The following is a 23,544-nucleotide window of genomic DNA, read 5'->3' as shown; positions in this document are numbered from 1 at the left end:
GTGTGCCTCTTCTGTCCAGTGCCAAGCCAGAAAATACTCAGAAAATGAATAAACATTCCCTTTTGTGCTTTCCGGAGTGCATCATGTTCAGTAGGTCCTAGTGACCGACTAACATGCCAGCATAAGCACAGACTCACACCCCCTAACAGTCAGGATTTCTTATCACAAGGAACAGAAACTAGCTCTGCCTATTTTAGTCGAAAAGGAATTTGTTCTGAAGGTAAACTATAGACTCTCCAGGAGGACAGAGAACTAGGTTTAGAGGTTATGTGGCCAAAAATAACCCTCAAAATGATGGCATGGAGCGGGTCCAGTGAAGACACCTCTCCCGCTGCCACTGGGTCCAGACTCTGGAGCAAGCCCCGCTGATCCCCCAGCACGGCAGGGCAAAGGGGTGTTGCTGTCTGGAGCACCTGCCACTGGGCCGGAGTCAGTCATGGGCCCAGGATTCAAGCCTGATGTATCTAGCATTTTAGCTCCTATGGTGGGGAGTGGGCTCTGCCTCATAATGTGGGAGAGCCCCCAACATGGGAAAGGGGTTCAGATGACAGCGTTCAAAAGGAACAAGTGTCCGCTTGACCCTATAAAGAAATACTTTTGAAAGCCAAAACACAAGGTAGAGTAGTGGAGTACACAGAGAGTGCACGGAGTGAACACACATTTGCCTTCCATCTTTGTCTAAGTTGATTAGGTGTACTGTGCAATTTTATATTAAAACCTGGACACATGCCTATTTTATGGCTATTCAAAATACATATCATTTTGAACTAGGAATTTTAATTATGATCTAAGATAATGAAAGAATGCTTGGAAATAGCCTTTTAAATTTAACCCAGTGGTGGTCACAGAATAGATGCACTTACTTTAAGTGATGATTGATTAATTATCTAGGGAATAATCATTAAGTAGAAAAGAATAAGGATAGATATTCACTGTAAATCAACAAAAGGATATATACTAGTTACATCTTACATAAATATTACTGAATCAGGCTGAATTAGACATTAGCAGACTCACGTATAGGTGCCTGGGAGCTCAATTTAAACTGCATAATCAGATTTAAGAGGTGCTTTTAAGGTCATGTGAGCCAGCATCCATACCAACAAAGGCAGTCCCCCTTGTCACATCCCTGACAGGTAGTCCACAATGCATCATTTTGAGTATAGTGTATTATATTGTTTGTTTCTGATACGGACTCTATTCGTCTATGAATCTCACCAAAGATAGCATTAATTTCTTTTGTCTTGTTGGTTAATGCTCAACTGACCTAAAACTATTTTTTACAACCCAAACTGCTGTTAAGCTAGGAATTCCATTCCATGTCCTTGGGCAACTGATTTTAGAACCTAAATGAAGCCAACATCTATTCTTTTTAAACACAGTCTTAGTTTCAGCCCTTGCTCTGGGCTCAGGGATATCAAGTGTAATAGTGATTGTCATTCACATTCACTAGTGCTTTGAGCTTTGCTTCCTCCGCAAACCTAATATACATACAGTCTAAGTATACCTGAGTCATTGATAAAATTGTAGAAATGTCAAGGTCAAGGCAAGAGCTCTGAAGCAGGCCAACACAAACCGCCTTCTATGTTGGCTTCCACACCTATGAACATTCTTTGAGTACAGCTGATCAACCCAGCTATTAGACCACATCCTAGACCTCATTTCTGTATCTCATCCACAAAGATTACTCAAGAGCCTCGTTTACAGATGTGTCCCAGAAGGATTGTGGGGATTTAAAAATCTGATGGTCTGGCTCTATTTTAAATACTCTTGGTTATCTATAATTTAAAAGAACAGTAGGAGAAATTTCTGATTCAACACAGAACTCTTCAGTGAAGCAAAAACTATAACCCAATCCTTTTGTAAGTCTTGATTTTCATATGCTGGGTTTACTATTGGGCTATGTAGACTTTGTATATGAGTCAATATGAAAGTCAAAATTCTACATTAGGCATTTTAATATAGGCTTTAAAAATTAATGATGTGCATAATGCACATTTTAATTAAAACAACTTTGATAAATGCTTACCATTTTAAGAGAATGTATGATTTAACTTTTTTTAAAAAACAATTGTTGTAAGTTTTTTTGCTAACTTAAATGGATTCTAAGACCAAAGAAAATCTAATTAAAATTAAAGTGTTCTACTGGAATGTAGAATCTTTAGAAAATCTGGCTTCTAAATTCTGAAGGGTGGAACATTCTTATTTTTCTTCTGAAGGAAAAAGGAAGAAATGTACTTGTATAGTAAATTCATTGCAGAGATCGATTTACACTTAAAATATTTATAATGCCAACTGGTGATGTAAAAAAAGCGGGGGGGACAGGGTTTATGATGTCATTGATATTTGCTAAGCCAAAAAGCAGCTGTGGGATAAATAATTAATTTTACCATGAATGAAACCTTCAAAACACATGGCAGCTTTTTGCCATCTAGCTGTACAAGGGAACTAGGAGGGAGAGTTGTAGCAGCTGAAATAAGCTCTTATACTAAGCATTCTCATTAACCAAGTCCTAATACCAATAATTAAAATGGAAACTACATTTAAAAACTATGTAAAAACCTTTGAGTTCTGCAGTTATTAGCTTGTTTGAGACTGATTTTTTAAAGGGGTTTAATGAGCTCTTTTTAAGTATTTACCACAATCATCTCACTTTGTACCGGAAAAGCATAAGATGAAACAGAGCAAATTGTGAATTATTTCAATGGTGCCTAAAACAGCAGAGGGTACACAGACAATATACAAATTGTCTTATTACCCTGAAAATGAAGTTATTTATCCCTTAAAACAGTAGTAACAGCTAACATTTATTTTATAGACATAGAGGATTGGAGTTGGCATAATTTTCTTTTTTAAATGTGCCTATCTTTCATTTTATAGCACAGAAACTGATGTAAAATAAGACTTGCTCGTGGTCAGCATAAGTGTGCTGGAGGGTTCAAAGCTCCTGGGATGCAAGAACACACTGTCTTCAGATTCTTTAAATTCAGAGTATTTACTGAGGACTTAGAATGTGAACCGAGCACACAATTTCAGTTAAAGCTCTCGCGGGCTGATAGTGCACGTAAGCCGTCATTAGAGACCATTGCAGTAAGCCTTTCTTTAATAAGCCATATCCATGGGAAATCTTGCTGAAAATAAAACCTATGGTCTAATTGCCTGGAAATTTTAGTAAGTTCAGTATGTCCTAGATCACTTTTTTTCTCATCTATCAGAATTATATGGCAAGACACGTTTGGCAGACACTACAAAGAAGAACGGTACAAATATCTGAAATAGGACTTTTTTTCCCTCTATTTTAAAGGATAATCCTTTGATAAGAAACACCCTAATTAACTACTTCATTATGCATTTTAGCATAGAGTAATTTTTATGATTTTTAAGACTTACTATAAAATATGAAATGGAAATTTAACCATCTGGATACTCAAACATATGAGCCTCTTCTGAAGATGGTCCCTCAGATAACTAGATTTGTTGACAGAAGTGCTATCTAGAATGGCACTCTGTGTCCTTTGCTTGAGATTGACAAATTGGAATCTTTGAGTTCTCTACATGAACTGTACTGGTTTGATCTTTAACTTCTCTGGAAACTTCCTGTGCTGATTAATAGTGAAGGCACCTGCTGGGTTTTCAGACACGAATATAAGTGGTATGCTGTTTTTTGGAATTAGTTGCATTTGGAATATTCTGAGTAGGTACTCTCTGGTACTACAGGCATATGGTCGGTCATTTTCACACGGTGCTATTTCTGTAAAATCTACATTCTTTCCACCATCAGCATCTGCTTCCTTAAAGATAGCTGGACATCAGAAAATGATTGCAAGTTAGTATCTTTTCCTACTTGACGCAGTAGATCTGCTAAAACCAAAACATCTGCTAATCGTTTTTCAGAAGTTTGTGCCAGAAGCAACTGAATATTGATAGACATCTCAATATTACACTTAAACATCTACTTTCATACAAAACACTATAAAATGCTATACTCCAGTGTTACTTGATGACTGTTCACCTGAGGAAACCAGGATGGTAGCGGAATAGTGAAGCAGGATTTAGGGTATTAGTCAAAGGCAGACCAACTGCTTTTTTAAATGCAATGAGATACATTCACCCATTAGCAAGCCCTGCACTTGTCCCATCTCGGCTCCCTCCCATCAGCAACTCTTTAAAGTCTCTTTCTGAATCTCTTTCTCACTTCCCTCCTCAGCAGGCCACTCTGTCCTCTAACTGAAGCCTTCAAGTAAAACCCTTCAACTTCTGGCTCTCCTCCACTAGCTATAACCCAGGGGTTGTTTTCCTCCCAGAATAAGGATAAGATCTTTGTTCTTCTCCCAGAATAAGGATAAGATCTCACTCTCTTATTCAAGGCCCCTCAAAAGTGCTGGTCATCTCACTCCCCAACTGGAGCTGCCCAGCAGAATTCAGTGTTGCTCCCAGGCTCCTAGACACACTTGGCGTAGCAAGTTTCATGTCTCATGATGTAGATTCCCCCCCTCACACACACACTGTCCCTACTCATCTTCACAGCTTTGGCACCTCTCACTAAGCCTAGCAAGCTGAGGTACTCAACAAATATGTGTTGAACTGAAACTACTAACTTTTAAGCATGAGTTATTTTCAATAGCTTGAACCAGAAATGAGCTTGTCCCAGATTGTCTGCAGAGCAGCATATGATTCCTGCTCCACTTTATTTTCAACCCATAAGTGACCCAAAAACGAGGAGTGAGAACTTTCCAGTGACTAGAGTTGCTAGATAAAATACAAGCTGCTCCATCAAAACTGATTTTCAGATAAACAACAAATATTTTTTTAAGTATGTCGCAAGAAGTGCATGGGGCATACTTGAACTAAAATCAATTATTCATTGTTTATCTGAAATTCAAATTTGACTGGGCAGCCTGTATTTTTACGCTAAGTCTGACAGTTCAACCAGTGACTCCTTAAAAATTCTAAAGATGCTTCTTTAGAGCACTTGGAGGTTTGTGTCCCAGCTCTGCAAACTTCTCAGTTGGGCAGATTTTGTCTTTTGTTGCAGCTGGGTTTCTTTCTGAACATCTCAGTAACACGCTTTAGGAAATGCTGTTTATATAATTTCCATTTATTTTACTAATTTATATAACTCCTTTCTAATATCTGTTAATAATTTTAGCAGAAAGAACACTGTAGCACTGTTCAAAATCTCTTACAAAGCTGATACTCAGTTATTACTATGCCTGAGTCAAGTCCTACCTACATGTGTTAATAATTAATAATTTTTAAAAATTTCATATTTTCAATTAAGCCAGCAAAACACAATATTGAAAATAAGTAAGTCTTTGATTTTGGGGATTTCTTTTCTTCATTAATCAAGCACAGTGAGACATACTGTCTTCACTCAGAGGTTGGGGAGAAGCGGCCCGGCAGGCGGAGCTGGGCTGTGATGTAACTGCAGTGGGTCTTTGTTGGAGAAGCCGCCCCTAAAGGGGAAACATCTGTAAACCCAAGCGCTTCAGCGTCAGTGTGAATGGGCTGGAAAGCGGAAAGAGTTGCCTCTTTTAGTTTCCTGTAAATCTTGGAGGCTTGAAACCTTGGTCAACAGAATTCCTCACAGGTCGTTGAAAGACATACCTGTCTCAGTGAGGAAAGAAAAAGCAGGTTTCTTCTGCAAAGGAGTACCATGGGAGAGTACTAACTGCTGTGTGCGCGGGTTTACCGATGGTGATGGTGCAATGGGAGTGAAGGGGATAGCTTGTTCCAATCCTGAAAGTTTCCCACATTAATGCGTTCTTCTTTCAGTGTTCTTGACAGTGACTGCTCATTACTTATTCCCACGAAAGCATTAAGGAGAGAGAAATACCTCCCTAAGGAGAGGGATACTGGAGTGTACCTTCCTCAGAATTTCAGCTGGACTGATCTCAGCTTCAACTTCTAGGGAGAGAATGACTACGTCCGCATAACTGCCGGGTGTCACAAGGGGATAATGAATTAAGACGTTTATCCCGACACAAGCACAGTACCTGCTTTCCACCATATTGGCAGCCCCAGTTAGGGACGGTTGTCAAGCAAGCTACCGGCACAACACGCACACACTGCAGAGATGCAGAACAATGCCTGGATGCCTGCCCAAACCCGGGCTCTCCAAACGACACATTCAATTTATCGGACCATGCCAAAGCTCACTGGGGGTCAGTAGCGGCATTTTCCTAGTTGGTGTGAGAGACGGAGGACATTTGGAAAGCTTAAGGCACGGGGCTTCTTCCACCTGGCTGTACAGAGCAGCAGGGCTGACAAACACACTCATTAAACTTGAGCTGAAGCAAGCGAGCCTGCGAGGTCGTTCCTGAAATATTCAGAAGGCGTTACCGGACTCGCCGCTTAGAGGTAGAGCAGGAGCACGCCGAGGAGGAGCAGCCCGCACCCACACTCGGGGGCAGAAGGCACTCGCGACAGCACACCCACCGCCACCCTCCACCGTTCCGCTGTCAGCAGCCCCGCCGCCCGTCGCTCCCCACACGCCTGTTCATTCTACCTGCCCGGGAAGGAGAGATGCTCTCGAAGTGAGGAGTTTCCTGGCAGTTGCAGGAGCCCCTCAGACGGCCCCTCGGGGACCGCACCGCGGAAGACCCCCTGCCCCGCAGGCCCGCACCGCCCCTGGGGCCCAAGGCCGCGGCGCGGGGGTGCGGTGGGGGGGGCGCGGGACTCGGGTCGGCCACTCGCCGGGGCCAGGCCGCCCTTGGTGTCCCCGTCTCCCCTGTTGGCCTCTGCCAGGGATGTCTCCTCCAGAGCCCCCGTTCGGTCGCTAGGTGACCCGCGTCCGGGCCGAGACGCAAACGGCCTCCCGCGCGGCCCCGCAGCCCCGCGGGTGTTAGTTCTGGGAGGCCGGAGGGGGAAAGGATGACGGTCCTGGTTGCCCCCCGAAGCCCCTGCACCGAGACAGGGCGCACTCTCGTTCCAGCGCCTCTCTAGTCACAACCCTGACCTCTCCGCTGCGCCCCAGACGCAACGCAGCTCGCACGGTGCCGCGTCCTCGTCACCACCCCCCGGCTCTCCAAGGGCATTCGCCCCTCTGCCCCTCCGGGGTCGGCCCCAGGCGCGGCGACTCACCCGGACGCCGGCGGCGGCGGGAAGCTCAGCAGGTCCCGGCGCGCGGCGGCCGGGTCTCCATCCCCGCCCTCCGCAGGCGCTCGGGCTGCGCGCTTCGCGGCGGCGCTGGACGCGGCCCGTCCGTCCCCCGCGCGGCGGCTGCACAGGGTGGCCGCGGCTGCCGCACTGGCTGCGGGCGCGGGCGGGGCGGGGCGGGGGCGGGCCAGGAATCTGGGTCGCGGGGAGCGGAGCGAGCCGGGAGGCACCCGGGCGGCCGGCGGCGGGGCGGAGACCGAGAGCAGCCCGCGGAGGGCGTGCGGAGGCTTCCCTGGGAGCGCGGCGCGGGCGGCGACTGAGCATGCCCAGTCCCCAGCCGGGGGCGCGGGGCCGGGGGAGGGACCGTCCCTGGCGCCCAGAGCGGGGACGCGGCCGCGGTGGCCGCGTTGGGTCGTGCCGGGCTGACCCGCGGGAGGCGCGGGGACCCGGACACCTGTCGGTGTGTCCTGCAGAGCGCCCTGCAATGAGGGGCAAGGTGTGCTTCTCGCTTGCTCCCCAGAGAATTGTCCAGAAGGCAAAGTTTGCTTTAGGTCAGTTCCGGCCCTTGCGGCCTCACCGAGTGATTCCCGCAATCCTGGCACGCACGCCCCACCTGCCTTCCTGTGCCCGGGGAGCAGCCCTCCGGGGTGCGCGGGCAGCCCCCGCCTTTCCCGACACCTGGACAGTCAGGTCAAGTTCTCCAAGAGCCCGCTCTTTAATTAGGTGTAATTGAGAGATGCTGTCAGTCCTCCCAGGTCACATATCTGCATTTCAACCAGGGCTTCGAAACAATATCTTCACCCCGGGGTTAATTGTAATGGATGGATGATACACACCGTGGTCTGGGGCTATTTAGGGAGCAAAAGCAATGCTTCACAGTGCAACAGGAGTGGCCCAGAATGACTCACATAACACTCTCCGAAACCCGTGCCTTTCTGTGGTGTGGTGCTTCATGTTGAATGAAGAACGTTTTCTCTATATGCAAGCAAAACGCTGCCTACGTTAGAGGCAGCATGGGGTCAGAAAAGAGGGTGAGCCTCGGGGTCGGCCTCGATTTCAGTTTCACCTACCACCCCGGTTCCCTAACCATTCTGGGCCTCTGTAGCCTGGAGGGTGGTGATCCCGACCTCTCTGGATTGTTGTGAGGATTAGGTGAGGCAAGTAGGCAGAGCTCTTGCTGTGTAGTAGGTGTTCACCAAATAAGTATCTGAAGGTTCCACATCTGCTGATCTGTTTTCAAGACAGGTTGCGTGGGCTAGTGCTAATCTTGAAATGGTGAACGTTTGTGGTGTTGCCTCTTCACATTAAATAACCTTAAACTTGGATCTTTCTAACTTTTTGTTAAAAAATATTAGCCACTGTTACCTTTTCTCTCAACTCTCCCGCTTCTTCCTACTTCCTTGAATAAACCTCTAGGAAAAGCTAGACCAAGGCCATATATAGGGGTGATTCACTATGGGCAGGATTATCCACATAAGAATTTCACTCCATAGTCTTCTAAAGGTGTTCAATTGACTTGCATTCCCCTGTGGTCCTTGTTTCACAACTATTGCACAAAGTAAGGTATGGAAGGAAGTTTACTCTGCACTAATACTGTACACTCTTAAAAAGTACCGATGTTCAAAAAGTAAGCTTTTCAGAGGGCCTGGGTAGCTCAGTCGGTTAGGCATCTGACTCTTGATTTCAGCTCAGGTGGTGATCTCAGGATGGTGGCATCGAGCCCCATGTTGGGCTCTGTACTGGGCGTGGAGTCTGCTTAAGATTCTCTTTCCCTCTCCCTCTGCATCCCCGTCCCCACTCATTCTCTCTCTCTCTCTCAAAAAAGTAAACATTGGGGCGCCTGGGTGGCTTAGTCGTTAAGTGTCTGCCTTTGGCTCAAGTCATGATCCCAGGGTCCTGGGATCGAGCCCCGCATCCGGCTCCCTGCTCCGCGGGAAGCCTGCTTCTCCCTCTCCCACTCCCCCTGCTTGTGTTCCCTCTCTTGCTGTGTCTCTCTCTGTCAAAAATAAAAATAAAATAAACATTATCTCCCAAACATATCTTTTTCTTCATGACACTGTGCCTTTATTTATGGTATCCCACCCTTTCTGGAATACTCTTCCCTTTCCATTCCACTTCACAGAGTCCTACCCACTCTTCAAGTTCAAATGCCACCTTCTTTCCGAAGACTTCCCCAAATTCCACGGCGGAGTTAATACTCCTCTGCCATCCTGCTGTCCGTGTGTGTCACCGTCTAGTGGCATTGTCAAAGCCATCTAAAACAACCTCTCCAGTGACTGTTAGGTCCAGGCACCGTTCCAGGCACCAGGAAGATAGCAACGCACAAGACAGACAGGGTGCCTGCCCTCATGTAACTTACAGTCTCATTTGAAGAAGCTAGACACTAAACACCTAAACGATAAATAATCACCAAGGACACAGGCCATGTATATTTTTGTCTTTGTGTTATTCATCAGATTAATATATACAGTCTAGATTCATCCTTCCAAAAACATCAATAAAAATATTAATATTGGCCCTAGACCGACCAGACTACATGGACATGGATCCCTGACTAGTTGTTGTGGAAGCAATGATTTTTACTCCTTTCGTTTGACTCCCTCAGCTAAAACAGTCCTAAGCCCAGACCATTCTGGTACCTGGAACCAACCTAGGTAGGTTCCTACAATCCCATATGAAGAGTGGAAGGGGATGGGGGAAAGCCAGGGAGTTTAGCCCCCACACCAAATTATATCCTTTCTCTAAATTCAAGGAACGGTATTTCTAGTGGCTGGATTCAACCTGGATTCCCAGCTCTCCTGAGTCCCAGGCCTCTCTTCCAGGATCACGCAGCACTCCAGTCCCTCGCCTCTCATGACCTTTGGCCTCTATTTATGTCAATAGTTATTCTCTGTTGGACGTCATTTGACTGTCTGGATCTATCTGCTATCTGAATGACTCCAGCTTTTTTCTCTGATTCTCTTATTGTCTGAGTGTGAGACAGACTTGGCACCACTTAGAACCAACTTTTCCAAAGCATATGTGTATACATGCATCCCGTAGCTGTTAGTGGCAGCCTGTATACATGCATCCCGTAGCTGTTAGTGGCAGCCTTGCCCCTGTTTAAGGTCTAACTCCGGGGCAGGGTCTCACTCATCTGAATGTAGACAGCACTTAGCAGACGGCCATTATCCAGTAGATCCTTAATGAAAGATTGTGAAATGAATGAATGCATGTATACAGGTTCTCAACTCTTCTTGCTTCCTAGACTATAGTTCTTTTCTAATTACTCTTTCTACTAACCCTATGATTTGGCTAAGCTTCACCCTTTTCTATTCTACTAATTTCCCCTCCTGCCACAGAGCCACAGATCCCTTCCCTTCAGGGTCCACAGAGCATTCTGAAGAAAACCTTAATTCATGAAATAATTTGTGTGTTATAACAAAAGCCACAACCTATTCCCTGTAAATCGGTATCACTCTTGCTTCCTCTGGTTCACCGCAACTATTTTTTAAACTTCTTTCTCTTTCCCATCTCCTCCACCAGCCATGTGTTGAACAATGTGCCTCTGGCTCTCCCCACTGCCCCAGAGAAGAGAGACCGTCGGGGGTCATCACCCTAGGAATTAGCTCCTTACGGTGACTATGTCCTCCACCCCACCACCCCCTCCTCTTCCTCTTCAATCTCAGCAGAGTAAATATCTTTGTTCTTGATGCTAGTCTATTATCAGTAGACTATTTTCTTCCATCTTTATTCACTCTCTCCCAGCTCTCCCCAACTTTTCTGTCTTTCCTGTCTCTCTCTCAACCACCTTCCATCTTCTGATGAACATACCCAGAGTTTGTTGGGAAGCCTGATTTGACACCCATGCCCCTTTAAGGTGTCTAAAAATGACTGTCTGCTTGTGACGCCCTCAGGGTTCTTTAAAGAAGCTCTCCCATCTCCAGGCATTTCCTTTGTGCTTCATCATGGTTACAGTGACAACTGCCAAGCTTGTAAATACACCAAGATGTGTGACCTCATGCTCTGCTTCTAAATATCTCCATCATCAGACATCTGTTATCTTTTAGTAGAGTACCAACTAGGCACTCCTCAAGGAAAACTGCGCTGATATGCAGCTTTGTCACAGGCAAATAAAGCATTTCTTGTCAGTTAATCAACACTGGAGGACTCTGACTAATAGCGTAGTAGGATGCCGAGAGGGGCGTATAGAATTTCAGGTAATAACCTTGTTTGGATTGATCCAGGAAGTCTTTACGGGCTTCCAAACCATGGGGATCCTTGCTCAGGTAGTTTGGCAGCAATTAATTGTTGCTATGAAGGAAGTAAAGTATTTGGTGATACTTGCTACGATGATGTTACATGACGATAAAGCACCAGCCTGGAAATTCAGGGATCTAGGCTTCACTGTTTTCAGTCTTCTGTCTAAAGTGAGGATGACAGTAAGAACGTCTACCTCATAGTGTTGCTGGTGGGATTGCATGGATGATTTGTAAAGTGCTTAGCATTGTGGCTAGCCCATAGTGCTCAATAAACGTTAGTCATGACTCTAGCTCCATTATTTTTGGATAAAAATCGTATTTAACAGATTACCATGGGATCAATGGAGTTGGCAGCTGAAGGAACTGAGATAGATCATCTGGTAGCATTTAGATGTAATGAGTGGGGAGGGTCCACAGAGGAGAAACTTGTACCACTACAGCCTGCCCCAGTTACCACAGTGGAGCTGAGGAGGGAGCGGATGCTGTGCTCTGTCATCTCAGCTCATTACAGGTGACACAGAGTCTTTCCTGTCTTTCCCAGGCAGGTGGGTGTGCTGTCTTGCTCAGGAGAGCTCTCATGGAACATCATCCTTAGGTATTTATTTGAATAAAAACCTCCCCACCCAGAGGTTTCTATCTTCAGCAAGGTTCGATTGAGCAATGGGCAAGTAGGAGTCACCCGCCTGGACCATTTTGTGGGTGGGGTGGAAGTCATGGCCCATTTATTTATTGTTAATCTAGCTCTGGTCTTCATGTTGTGACTTGAAGAATTGGTAGTAGGAGATGTACGTATTGTATATATTGGCTTCATCATGAGACCGGAAAGACAATGTCTGGGCTTAAAAAGTGTTAGGCTGTCTCCTTTTGCTTAATTGTTGTGTAAAGTTTAGAAATCAATAAAAAGCCATTCTGTTTTCTAATAGAATGGATTTTATAAGCCTGTGGAGTTCTGGGTACAAAACTGACGTGGTAGTTGGACCCAATATGCCTCCAACTTATTTGGAGTATATGCCTTATCTATATTGATAAAATTGTGCCCGGGATTGTATGAGAGTTAATCATCATGCTAGAGAATGCTTGAAACCAAAAACACTAAGGCTCTGAGACATGCTGCTGTGGCAGGAGTCTTAGGATATGGTACAGAAAGGGCTTTCCAGGGCCTAAACCCTGGTCTAAAATGCAGTCTGCTTAATAATCATTTATTGAACACCTAGTGTATATAATATGTTATGCTAGATACTGGGGAGACAAAGATGGATAAAACCCTGTCTGTGATCTTGAGGAACTCATATCCATATACAGGCATAAACATCTGCGCTCGCGCGCGCGCACACACACACACACACACACACACAGTGTGGGCCTTTTCTCCAGGTTTTTGCTAATATAGGATTAAATCTCTACTAAACCTCCTTCTCCTCCCCTTTCAGTCACCCTGTCAGACTCCTCTGGGCCTGGTTTTTGTTTAAGATGTCATTGCCCCATGACACGCGGGCCAAAAACATCTGTGAGTCCTGGTGCTCAGGCCCCCACTCTCGTCAGCCACATCCAAGGGAGTTTAGTTAATCTCTGAAAGATGGCGGATCCTGCAGGAATCCAAGAGCAAGAAACTCACGGCAGATAGCAAGGTAAAAGCTGGACTGTTTTGTGACTGACACTGTGGATGATGCTCCTCCTTGGAAATTTTAATGGGCCCAACTTGCAGTGGCCTTTACGGATGGTCAGCCTCGGCCTGGGGCATTGATGTTTAATAGGTAGCAGCTTCTATACTAGAATATATGTAAGGACACATTAACATTTTTGAAGGTTTTTTTTTTTTGGAGGACAGTCACGTTTAGTGGATGAGAGAAAATTTGCTTCTATGGGTCTGTGAAAACCAGGCTGTGATACAATAAGAACCTGTGTAATTTCTTCCTGAAAATTTATGCTACTCAGGTTGCACGGAAGCCCTTTGATGAAACTCTGGAAAGACAAGTCATCTGTTTGGATGCCACAATAAACTTCTAGGACAATTTAAGACAGCTACAAAAACACATATTTTCCATGGACAACAAATAAAAAAAAATGCAGCTGTTGAAAATGACATGACCTAGAATATATAAAAATAAATGGGAATATCATTTGCTTTGTGGATGGTGCTGGGCTAGACATGGTTCTGGATGACATCATTTCCGTTGCTGGTCAAAATCCAGCCAACTTCTAGGATCTCAGTAGTGGTGTAAGGGAAGCTCAGGTGTATTAAATTTTTAAATTGCTCATTGCTGATCCCAGGGTTGGAACCATGTTCAACATGGTTTTAGGTGGAATAGTGAAATTGGCTATATTGCTTACGGTCTCTTCAAAGACCACCCAGAGCTAGAACTCATGGCTCCAGTGGTCAGACTTGAAGGAATCAGCGTGCAGGGGTCTCAGTACATGTGCGGCTGTGTCCAGCTCCCTGCTACTTCTGGTCTTGGCTAGGAGGACACATTCAAGAAGCTGTGGCCAGCACGACAAAGCAGTGGCTCCTTGTTTCTCATTCACTGGGGATAGAAGTCTCCATTCCTAGAAAAAAAGGAAAGTTCTCATCACTAGAAAGAACATAGTTTTCCACTGGGAAAAAAAAAGAAGTGAGTGAAGGTCAGGAGGCATATGGAAAATCTTAAATTTGTACTTTTCTCAACGACTAATTTCGCATACAGTTTTCATCAAAATAATTTTCATGTCATGTTCTTTACATGGTAAAACTCCCAGTGGGCAGCATTTTGCTGACTTCTGGGAGCACTCTTTGTGAATACAGTGAAAATTTTTGAATTAGGACCTAGTTTATTTAAAAGAATTCTAGGGGCCCCTGACTGGCTCAGTTCGTTAAGGGACGGACTCTTGGTTTTGGCCTGGGTCGTGATCCCAGGACTGTGAGATCCAGCCTGGGGTGGGGCTTCACGCTCAGTGGGCAGTCTGCTTGGGTTTCTCTCCCTCTGCCCCTCCCCCCACTCTGCACTCTCTCTTTCTCTTCAAAGAAAAAAAAAAGAATTCTGCTGGTGGACGTATAGCCTAAAATAATAATTAAAACATAGAGATAAAAAAATCTCTGGCAAAATAGTATTTAAAACAGATGGCTTAGTCATGTTAAATTATTGAAAGGATACAACTGAAACATTCTAACAATTAGCTATTATACAATATAACATTATTGCAAGTTTTTCATTCCAACCCATATTGGGAATTTATGGGGTTGTTTTATTCCAAACTATTTTCCAATAAAATATCCACATGTTTACCCCACCTGTGTATTGTACCATTTGCCTTAACCTTGAATATACTATTTACCTCACAATCAACATCAAACCTAAAAAGGCTTTTTTTTGCGTCTGTGGAGCAGAAATTTTCATTTTTATTTCATAACTGAATAATTCTGATTCTTCTGAAAATTGCTGTGATTCATTCATCTTCAGGTGAGGCAATACTGAAGATCAAATTTGTTATAGACGTTGGCGTTTTTAATTTATTTTTTCTTCAGAATTTACCAGCTTGTTGTTGTAAGAGGGAATAATAAAGTGTGGCTTTTTCTGTGATATTTATCTATGTGGTGGAGAAGAATTTGGTTTAAGTTTTAAGTTTTGGTGAAGGCTTTAAGATGTGTTCACTAGAGAGGCGCCTGGATGGCTCAGTAGGTTAAGAATCTGCCTTCGGCTCAGGTCATGATCTCGGGATCCTGGGATCGAGCCCCACATCGGGCTCCCTGCTCAGCAGGGGGTCTGCTTCTCCCTCTGCCTCTCTCTGCCCCCTGCTTGTGCTCTCTTTCTCTCTCTCAAATAAATAAAATCTTTAAAAAATAAAATAAAACGTGTTCACTAATTTAAATCCTATATTATGTGACCTATTAGCAAAAAATTCTGTACTAACAAACAAAAAAAGCAATCTTTGTGACTATGTATTTATTTAATGTCAAAAGCAACATATACCCCTCTCCCCAACCCATTTTGGAAGTATGAGTTGGTAATGCACTTTAAGTAAATAAGGGATGGATGGGTAAGTGGACGGATGGGTGGACAGACAGGGAGGAGGGAAGGAGGGCAGGGTGACTAAATGAATACCATGGACAAGGCGTTCTCCTGTCCAGAATTTTGAGATTCCCCAGATTTCAAATATTTTCTCTCACTGTCAGATTGTGTTTCAGATGATGAATCTCAATTTTTGGTTCAGAAGCCGTGTTGCCATATACATGGAGATATTTCTCCTACTTATTTAATATGCACACTAAAAAAAAAAGATTACCATGACATCCTATCTTCATGCTGGATTTATTGAGTACTATGTGCTAGGTTCTGGTGGGTAATGGGGACGTGAAGATAAATACTGTGGAGACCAGCCTCAAAAATAGCAGCAGTCTAGTAGCAAAAAAAGAGTCATGGAAACAGACATATTTATTTATTTTATATTTTTTTAAGATTTTATTTATTTATTTGACACAGAGAGAGAGGCAGAGAGCGAGCACAAGCAGGGGGAGCGGCAGGCAGAGGGAGAGGGAGAAGCATGCTCCCCGCCGAGCAGGGAGCTGGATGTGGGGGGCTCCATCCCAGGACCCTGGGATCATGACCGGAGCCGAAGGCAGATGCTCAACCGACTGAGCCACCCAAGCGCCCCTACACATATTTAATGCAAAAGAGTAAGTGGTGGACTGGCGATATGGACAGATTCCCGAGGGGAGCCCGCCAGAAGGAGTATCTGAGTATATCCCTCTTTAGTAACGTCCAGCAATTTCCTATGCTTTTTTCAAGGAAATTTTTCTGTCCGAGAGTGTGTCTCCTCATAGTTCAGTGGCATGTCACGACATTGCCCTGTGACTCATGCTGTGTGGGTATGCTGCTCATGGAAAAGGCTGTCTTTACATTTCGTATTTAAGTATATTAGTCAATGTAGAGCAGTCTGCAGTGATGTGCCTCTGAAGGTTTGACTTTTCAGTTCTTGAAATTCCACATGACAACCAGGCTTAGAGTACCTGTTCTTTTGTTATTGTAGAAAGGGCATCTCCTCTGTGAAGCATCTCTGAAGTTCAAAAACGTTACTTACAAAATCATTATAAATTCGACAAGCATTTCTTGAGTGCCTATTATAAATGAGACACATTTCTAGGGAGAGGCCACATAGTTGGGTCCCAAAAATTAGTTGTAGCCCCAGGATAATAATAATACCTGAAGGTAATACAAAATAATAAAAATAACTGACATCTCCACATTGCTCTCATGATGTACCAGGCACTGTTGTAAGCGCTTGACATACTAACTCAACTAAAATGACATGGGGGCTCTCATGTCTCTGATTTAATAGATTTCTGTGCATTTGGGAATAAAGGAGATGAGAAATTTGTGATTGACTATGCTAGGAAATACAGCCCTCTTTTATTTTTTTTTATTTTTTATTGTTATGTTAATCACCATATATTACATCATTAGTTTTTGGTGCAGTGTTCCATGATTCATTGTTTGTTCATAACACCCAGTGCTCCGTGCAGAACGTGCCCTCCTCAATACCCATCACCAGGCAAACCCATCCCCCTCCCCCCTCCCCTCTAGAACCCTGTTTGTTTTTCAGAGTCCATCATCTCTCATGGTTCGTCTCCCCCTCTGACGTACTCCCCTTTTCTTCCTCTCCTGTTATCTTCTTCTTTTTCTTTTTTCTTAAAATATGTTGCGTTATTTGTTTCAGAAGTACAGATCTGTGATTCAACAGTCTTGCACAATTCTACAGCCCTCTTTTAAAATCCCTGTTTTGTTTGCTAGATCACTTTAGCCAGTGTTTCCTTAGAGCTAGTATGGAAGGAGCAGCTACAGACGGCCAGATGATCAACCCTTTGTAAAGGCAGAGAAGCAGCCAATGGTAATACGGAGAACTTTCAATGCTGAGGAGCTACAAGTAGGTGAACCAATATGTCTTTTTTATTTATAACATCTATCCTTTTATGAAAGTAAAACACATGCATTAGTTAAGTAGAGGAGAATTCATTACATTTTTCCTGATCCCTGTTCCACTCTTGTGTCTAGATCAAAGTTAAATAGTTAAACAGAATAAAATTCATTGTATTTTTCCTGTTCCCTGTTCCACTGTTGTTTCTAGATCAAAGTTCTGCGTGACTGGGTGCCTCAGATACGAATGTAGACAAGCACCCAAAAATAAGAAAGTAGGGGGAGAAGCCCCCAAGGGAAAAATCAAAGTGGCAACAGCAAGGCTGTCATGCTCGAAACATCAGCTTCAGGTGAAGGAAGTGAGATGCAAAATTATCCACAAAGGCTCTGTTTTGTTGTTGTTCTCTTTAAAATGGCAGAAGAACCCTCTAGAAGAGTTCCTAGTAGCTCAGTCCTCATGGAACATGATTCCATCGTTCTGTGATAAAATTGAACTACAGACATTTTCTTCTGCGATCTGAGAATTTGCTAAGAAATTCCCAGTACACCTAGTTATGTGGAGAGCGCCATCAAAACTGTGGGTGATATGTTCATTCTCGTTGAAATTGGCTTTTGTTGAATGAGAGGAAAGGGGCCAGGAATACTTGGAACACTAGTTTTGCATTAGAATCGCTTGGGTAAATAGTTCCCAAATAAACATGCCAGAACATCACCTAGGCCTAGGGAATCCGAATCCTTGGGGTGTGGGGCCCAGGCATGTATGTGTTTGAAAACTCTCCCAGGTGACTCTAAGGCACACAGCTGATTAAGAACCACACACTTAGGAGACAAGCCAAGTTCTGTAAAAGCGTGAACAGGAGCTCGTTTGTTTCATATTTTATTATATTCTTGCAATAAAATCATAAAATCTGTACGCTTCCCCAGGCTGAAACTTCTGAACAGGCCTATTGTGAATAACTGCAATGTGGTTATTTCCTTTTTTTGCCTAAGTGGAAATAGTCCTTAACTAGCATGACAGCAAGGGCATTTAATAGGCACTCCAGAGAGAGAAGCAACGTTTGCCATCACTTACCACTAACATTTATTAGGCTCTGGTCGGCATGGTAAGGCCCCCCGAGACTGGGCCAATTCATTTACAAAGGAACATGGTGTAGCAGACAGGGATGGGGGAAAAGTCTTAAAGCAAAACATTTCTTTAGAATCTTGTCCATCATCTGTACGGCCTCGCTTTGGGCCAGCCTCAATTCAGAACACTGTGCTTGCATTCTGTCACTTCATCGTCGTAACAACCATAAAGGTGGGTCCTTTTATTATTCCCCCTTTAAAATGAGGAACCTGAGGCACGCCTGGGTGGCTCAGTCGTTAAGCGTCTGCCTTCGGCTCAGGTCATGATCCCGGGGTCCTGGGATGGAGCCCCGCATCGGGCTCCCTGCTCGGTGGGAAGCCTGCTTCTCCCTCTCCCACTCCCCCTGCTTGTGTTCCTGCTCTCACTACCTCTCTCTGTCAAATAAATAAAATCTTAAAAAAAAACAACAATAAATAAAATGAGGAACCTGAGACACGGAGGTCAAGGTCACGAAGCTAGCAAGATTCCAGGCAGTCTGTGCGCGTTTGAACGACCAGGTGGTACTGTCTCTCAAAGTCCTGGCGCTGACTCTAATTTGGTGATAAGGAATAGAGTGCATATTTTATTTGGCTTTGTCTCTTTACTAATTGTTAGTCAGAAGCAGCCTCATGCCTGGTGGCAACTTGGGGTGAGTTTTAGAAGGCGGGGAAGAGCGCCTATCACCGTTTGCTGAGGCCACGCAACCTCCTACTGCGCTCCCTCTCCTCCCCTTTGTCCCTTCCCTTTCTTCCTGCCGTCACATTTCCTTTTCCACGGCTCCGGCTGTCAGTCTGGAGACATTACCTGCATAAATTCTTAGTGTTCTTGGGAACCCTGGGTATAAATAGGCAGAGTGGGAGAAGAAAGCCAAGTGTTATGCCAGGCAAAGGAGGCACAGGTGAGAACCCTACATGGAAGGCAAAAGCTGAAAGAAGCAGGGATGTATCCGTGTGGAGTGGAGGGAGGGGTGCCCAGGGGCCTTTCCCACCTGTCAGGACACAGGAGGTTGCTAAGAAGCTGGAGAGGGAGCGGGGTTCGCGTCTGAAATGAGTGAGCTGAGGAGTGCAGAGCAGGGATGCAGTTGGATGCAAACACAGCCCGGGTCTGTTTCATCTCTGCAGACATGGAGGGCTGCAGTGGAGGCTGGAGGCCGGGAGGCCGGGGCAGGAAAGGGAAACCCAGTCCTTGGACAGGGATGGACTGTTACCAGTAAGCCTCTTGTCCCATGTAAATGTCAATGAAATTGCAAAACCCTATGTTAGAGGGAAAGGGACCTTTGAAATATTCAAGTCAGGTAACGTTTACAAAATTTTAGTCACGGAACCCGGATAAATGGCCTTCTACTGTGAACCCCACGATGTAAGACTGACAGAAGCGGATGTGCTGTCCATAAAGTGGGCCTGAACCAGTGTCCCTCCCCGCTCTCCCTTCCCGCTGTGCTTGGTGACTACCTAACGCATCTCTGAGAAACCCCGAGGCTCACAGAAACCCACCTGAAAAATCAATAGTTAGGTCTGAAGGCCCCGTTTCACAGAGAAGCAGTTGAGGTGCAGAAAGGTGACGAGGCTTGCGGGAATGAAACACTCCTCACTTGTGCCCCCAGCAGTATGTTCTCGGATGTACCTTGCTGCCTTTCAACCCGTGAACAGAATAGATCCACAAATACATATTAGCACTATTTACGTGCAGTACTTGATCCTGGAGGCAACAGTGTAAGATATAAAAGTATAAGCTATGGCCTTCAAAGAGTTCATAGCCTAATTGGGGAAAATTGAATTAATAACCTAAAAGTTGAATAGTTGAAAGAGACCAGGGGGCGGGACCTACCAGGAGTGATTTAATCAGACACTATCCATCTCTGCTCGCCGAGGGCTTGGGCTGTCCCCACGGTGGGAGCCTTCTGAACACACCTGGAGTCCTTGACCTCTCACTTGTCGGATCAAACCTGCCCCAGCTGCTTCCCCTGCTGCTCAATGTCTGGTTTAGTCTATGAGCTCTTCAGAAGTGTTTCCTGCCCATCGCTTCTTTTTCTTCTGAGTTGACTTAAACTCTGGTGACAGAGGGCTTTTCCCTGCTGGCAGACTTCCCTGAAGATGGTTTGCTGGGAGTTTCAGTAATAGCCTGCTGTTGGATCTCTTCCTTGTCTTTGTTTTGGGATGACTCTGCTACCTTGGGTTGCTTGCATGTCCCTGATAAGTCTGCCATGCTTTCTGGATGGACTGTCTTCTGGCCACCCTGGAGGATGGATGGGTAGTTCTGCATCTTCCCTTTGGGGAAACAGACCTTGCCAGTGGTGCCCGAAGAGGTCCTGTCTCTTCTTGCTGGTGGCTTTTCCTGGTCTTAGCTGCAGTCAGTCTAACTGAATGTGCACCTGAGTGCATATGTATCTTTTGGGCCTTTATGTCACTAAGGGATGGAGAGTTGTTTTTTATAACCTAATCTGCAAATAAGAGCAGGAGTGAACTAGCAACCTTACCTGTCCCTTCCAGGCCCTGACCAGCCCCCAACCCCCCCCCCCCCCGTAACACTGTGGCTCTGTGACGTCTAGACCAGCAGTTACTATGGGAGAATGCTGCTCAGAGACCTTACATCTCCTTCCTCAGTGAGGAGCACCACCTCTTAAAGACCCAGCACACAGGACATCTCACACAGCCCACCTCATTGACAGTTTGACCCAGTGGAGGAGTTACAGAAGTCCTGGCTAGTTATTTGGTGTTGACCTACCTTTTTCTATTTTTCTAGGTCCTAGAATCTAGTCATGGACTCTTCTTCTGATCACATGAAAATCAGGCTGAAGATCATTAGCCTCAAGAGGTAAGCAACCTGCTGTGTGAGTAACAGCCCCCAGGACAGCATTTATGGAAAAGCCCTCGCAAATCTGGGGGAAGAAAAACAATGCTGGTGTGAGAGAGAAGCAGTAACCCAGCTTTTAAATTCAAAGCTTCAAAGTCTTTCTCCAGTTGAAGTGCATCATGGCAGAGAAGAGCTCAAGCCCCAACTGTTGATAGGAGACCTGTGTCAACTGTGGGAGTCTGAGAATTTTCCAGCTGTATGTCCAGCGTAGAGCAAGGGTGGAGACCGTTCAGCTCCATATTAAAGGCCTGACAGCTCTCTTCTGGGCTGCTTTATGTTGTCCACTTCTGGCATTTGTGTATGACTTGGGACTCTGGCTTCCTGGCCAATGGTTGGTATGAAAACTGCCTTGTTTGGAGGGGTAGGGGTTACATTTACCCCCTTCTAATATGGCTGGACCTTTGTCAACTGTGGCTACATCTTTAGTGATAGACTAGTGGCTGGAGCCTCAGTCTGTAGGTCCATATAGGATCTCAGCTAATGGATGGCATCCTCAGTCTCCCCCACAGTATTTTTGGGAGCAAGGCGGGGTTCTCACTGTGTTTTATGGTCCAAGGGCCTGGATCATGGTGGTCAAAGTCTGAATCTCAAATTCCTTAGGCATTTCTACATATCATATTTACCTGGAGGCTCCCCTGCCCTGTTTGTATAAGAAACAAAGCAAGAGTACTCTGGCTGTGGAGTACTCTGGTGTTGTTTGTTTGCCATCCTTTAACCTGGGGGCTAGCCCTGCCAAGCACCTGTTCCAAACCTGACTCACCAGAAAAGTATAACCTTGGGTCTTGAAATGAAAGGGGAGAGGGTTGAGGAGAGTGTTTGGGACTTAGCAGGAGCTGTGCTGTGTATCTGAGGCTGAGCAACAGGCCCTATCCCTTAAAGAAGGATGGGTGACTGATGTCTTGCTTCCTCATGGGCTCTGGACCAGACAGACAGCCTGATACGATGCTGCTTTAACCGAAAACTATGACTAAGGGGAGGAGTGTTCCTGACACACATCTTCCCTCGGCAAATAGAAATGATTGCTGAAATCTAAGTGTTTTGTTTAGAACACCAAACAAAGGTTTTCAGGTCTTCTTCAGTTTGTGGTTTGACCCCATTTCTCTAATGTCAGTGTTTCTAGGAATGTAAGGCTCCAACCGTCACCTCTGTCATAGACTTGGCTAGAAGAACTAATGACCCTTCTAGATCATCTTGAGACTAAGCCATGCTTTATAAAATGGCACAACCAAGAATGCAAGACATTGTACTAGAAGTGAATTCCTTACTGTAATAATCTTTCCTTGTGGTGATTAGGTCTGACCCCAGCCCCAGCAACACTCTCTTCAAACTCCTGGGAAGAAACATTCATTGGCCTTCTTTGATCCAACTAATTGACACCTTGGTTTCATTCCTCATTCCTCTATTTAATAGCTAATGAAAAGGGGGCATATGTGACCTGCACCACTTAACCATAGCTGCTCTCATTACCACCTAGGTATGGCTCAAGAAACTGAACTACCCCCAAACACAAGATGGCTGTGTGTTGCCAAAATACCTCCCACCTCAGACCCGAGTCCTCCCAGGGGTGATCCCCACCACCATTCCAAGAACTGGCAGAACTGGAGGCCCCGCCTAATTTTTGGCACTGGCCCCTGTTGTCCATATTTTTGGTTCCCAATCAGATTTGCTTTTCTGCTTTGTTCTATGACTTATGGCCCGAATCCCTGTTCATCATTCTGCTTCTTATTGAAATGCTTTGATGTTTCTGTTACGCCTAGTTGATTTTTCTTGGTAGGAACTGGGCTGACTTCTGAGAGACCCTTTGCTACCCTGGCTTGGTTACCATCTGCTCAGTATGCCTAACCCTTTCTGTTGGGACTCTGAATGGGAGAAGCCTGGGACCACTTCAGTGACATGGCACCTCCTGAAGGCTTCCATACCAGCCAGAAGCCTTCAGTGATGCTGGAGCCCTGGAGACTGGGTCCTGATTTTCAAGTATGGATATTTGCCCGGGATTCTTATTTATTTTTATGTTTTCCTCTCAGTTCCTGCTTCCACTGCTGCCATCTCCTGGTTGGAGGTGCCTGCTACATTGAACCGGGGTATGGCTTTATGCTTCCTGCATTTCTTTAGGTCCTAGACGCCCATTTGTTTAACAATTTATCCCCAACTCCTTTTGTTTCCTGAATTCCCAGCCAAGGCTTGTCTCACGCCACCGCAATCTCCTTGGGTTAGATCAGAACTAGTTAACAAGAGGCCACTGTCACAATAAGAGCATTTAAAACTATGGAGGAATTTGTAATAGAAGGGATGACATAAGAAATCTGTCAGAGACTCTTAAACCGCAAACAATTATTTAGGCAGGCACGGAAAACATTTTTAA

At 45.1% G+C, this 23,544-nt stretch overlaps 1 protein-coding gene across 1 annotated transcript in view; it reads right to left on the bottom strand.

Moving 5' to 3' along the window:
- ELMOD1 (ELMO domain containing 1) overlaps positions 1-7,257 on the bottom strand; it is a 65,688-nt gene extending 58,431 nt beyond the window's left edge. The window contains exon 1 of the mRNA XM_073903680.1: positions 7,084-7,257. The gene's annotated coding sequence lies outside the window, so the exon portion shown is untranslated. The remainder of the gene's footprint in view (positions 1-7,083) is intronic.
- Positions 7,258-23,544: the final 16,287 nt, after the last annotated feature.

Source organism: Callorhinus ursinus, unplaced genomic scaffold, assembly GCF_003265705.2.
Source record: "Callorhinus ursinus isolate GAN/ISIS: 27379988/994484 unplaced genomic scaffold, GSC_fseal_2.0 scaffold19, whole genome shotgun sequence".
Classification (NCBI taxonomy): domain Eukaryota; kingdom Metazoa; phylum Chordata; class Mammalia; order Carnivora; family Otariidae; genus Callorhinus; species Callorhinus ursinus.
The sequence above is the reverse complement of the archived record's forward strand: the minus strand, read 5'-3'. Positions and strand labels throughout refer to the sequence as shown.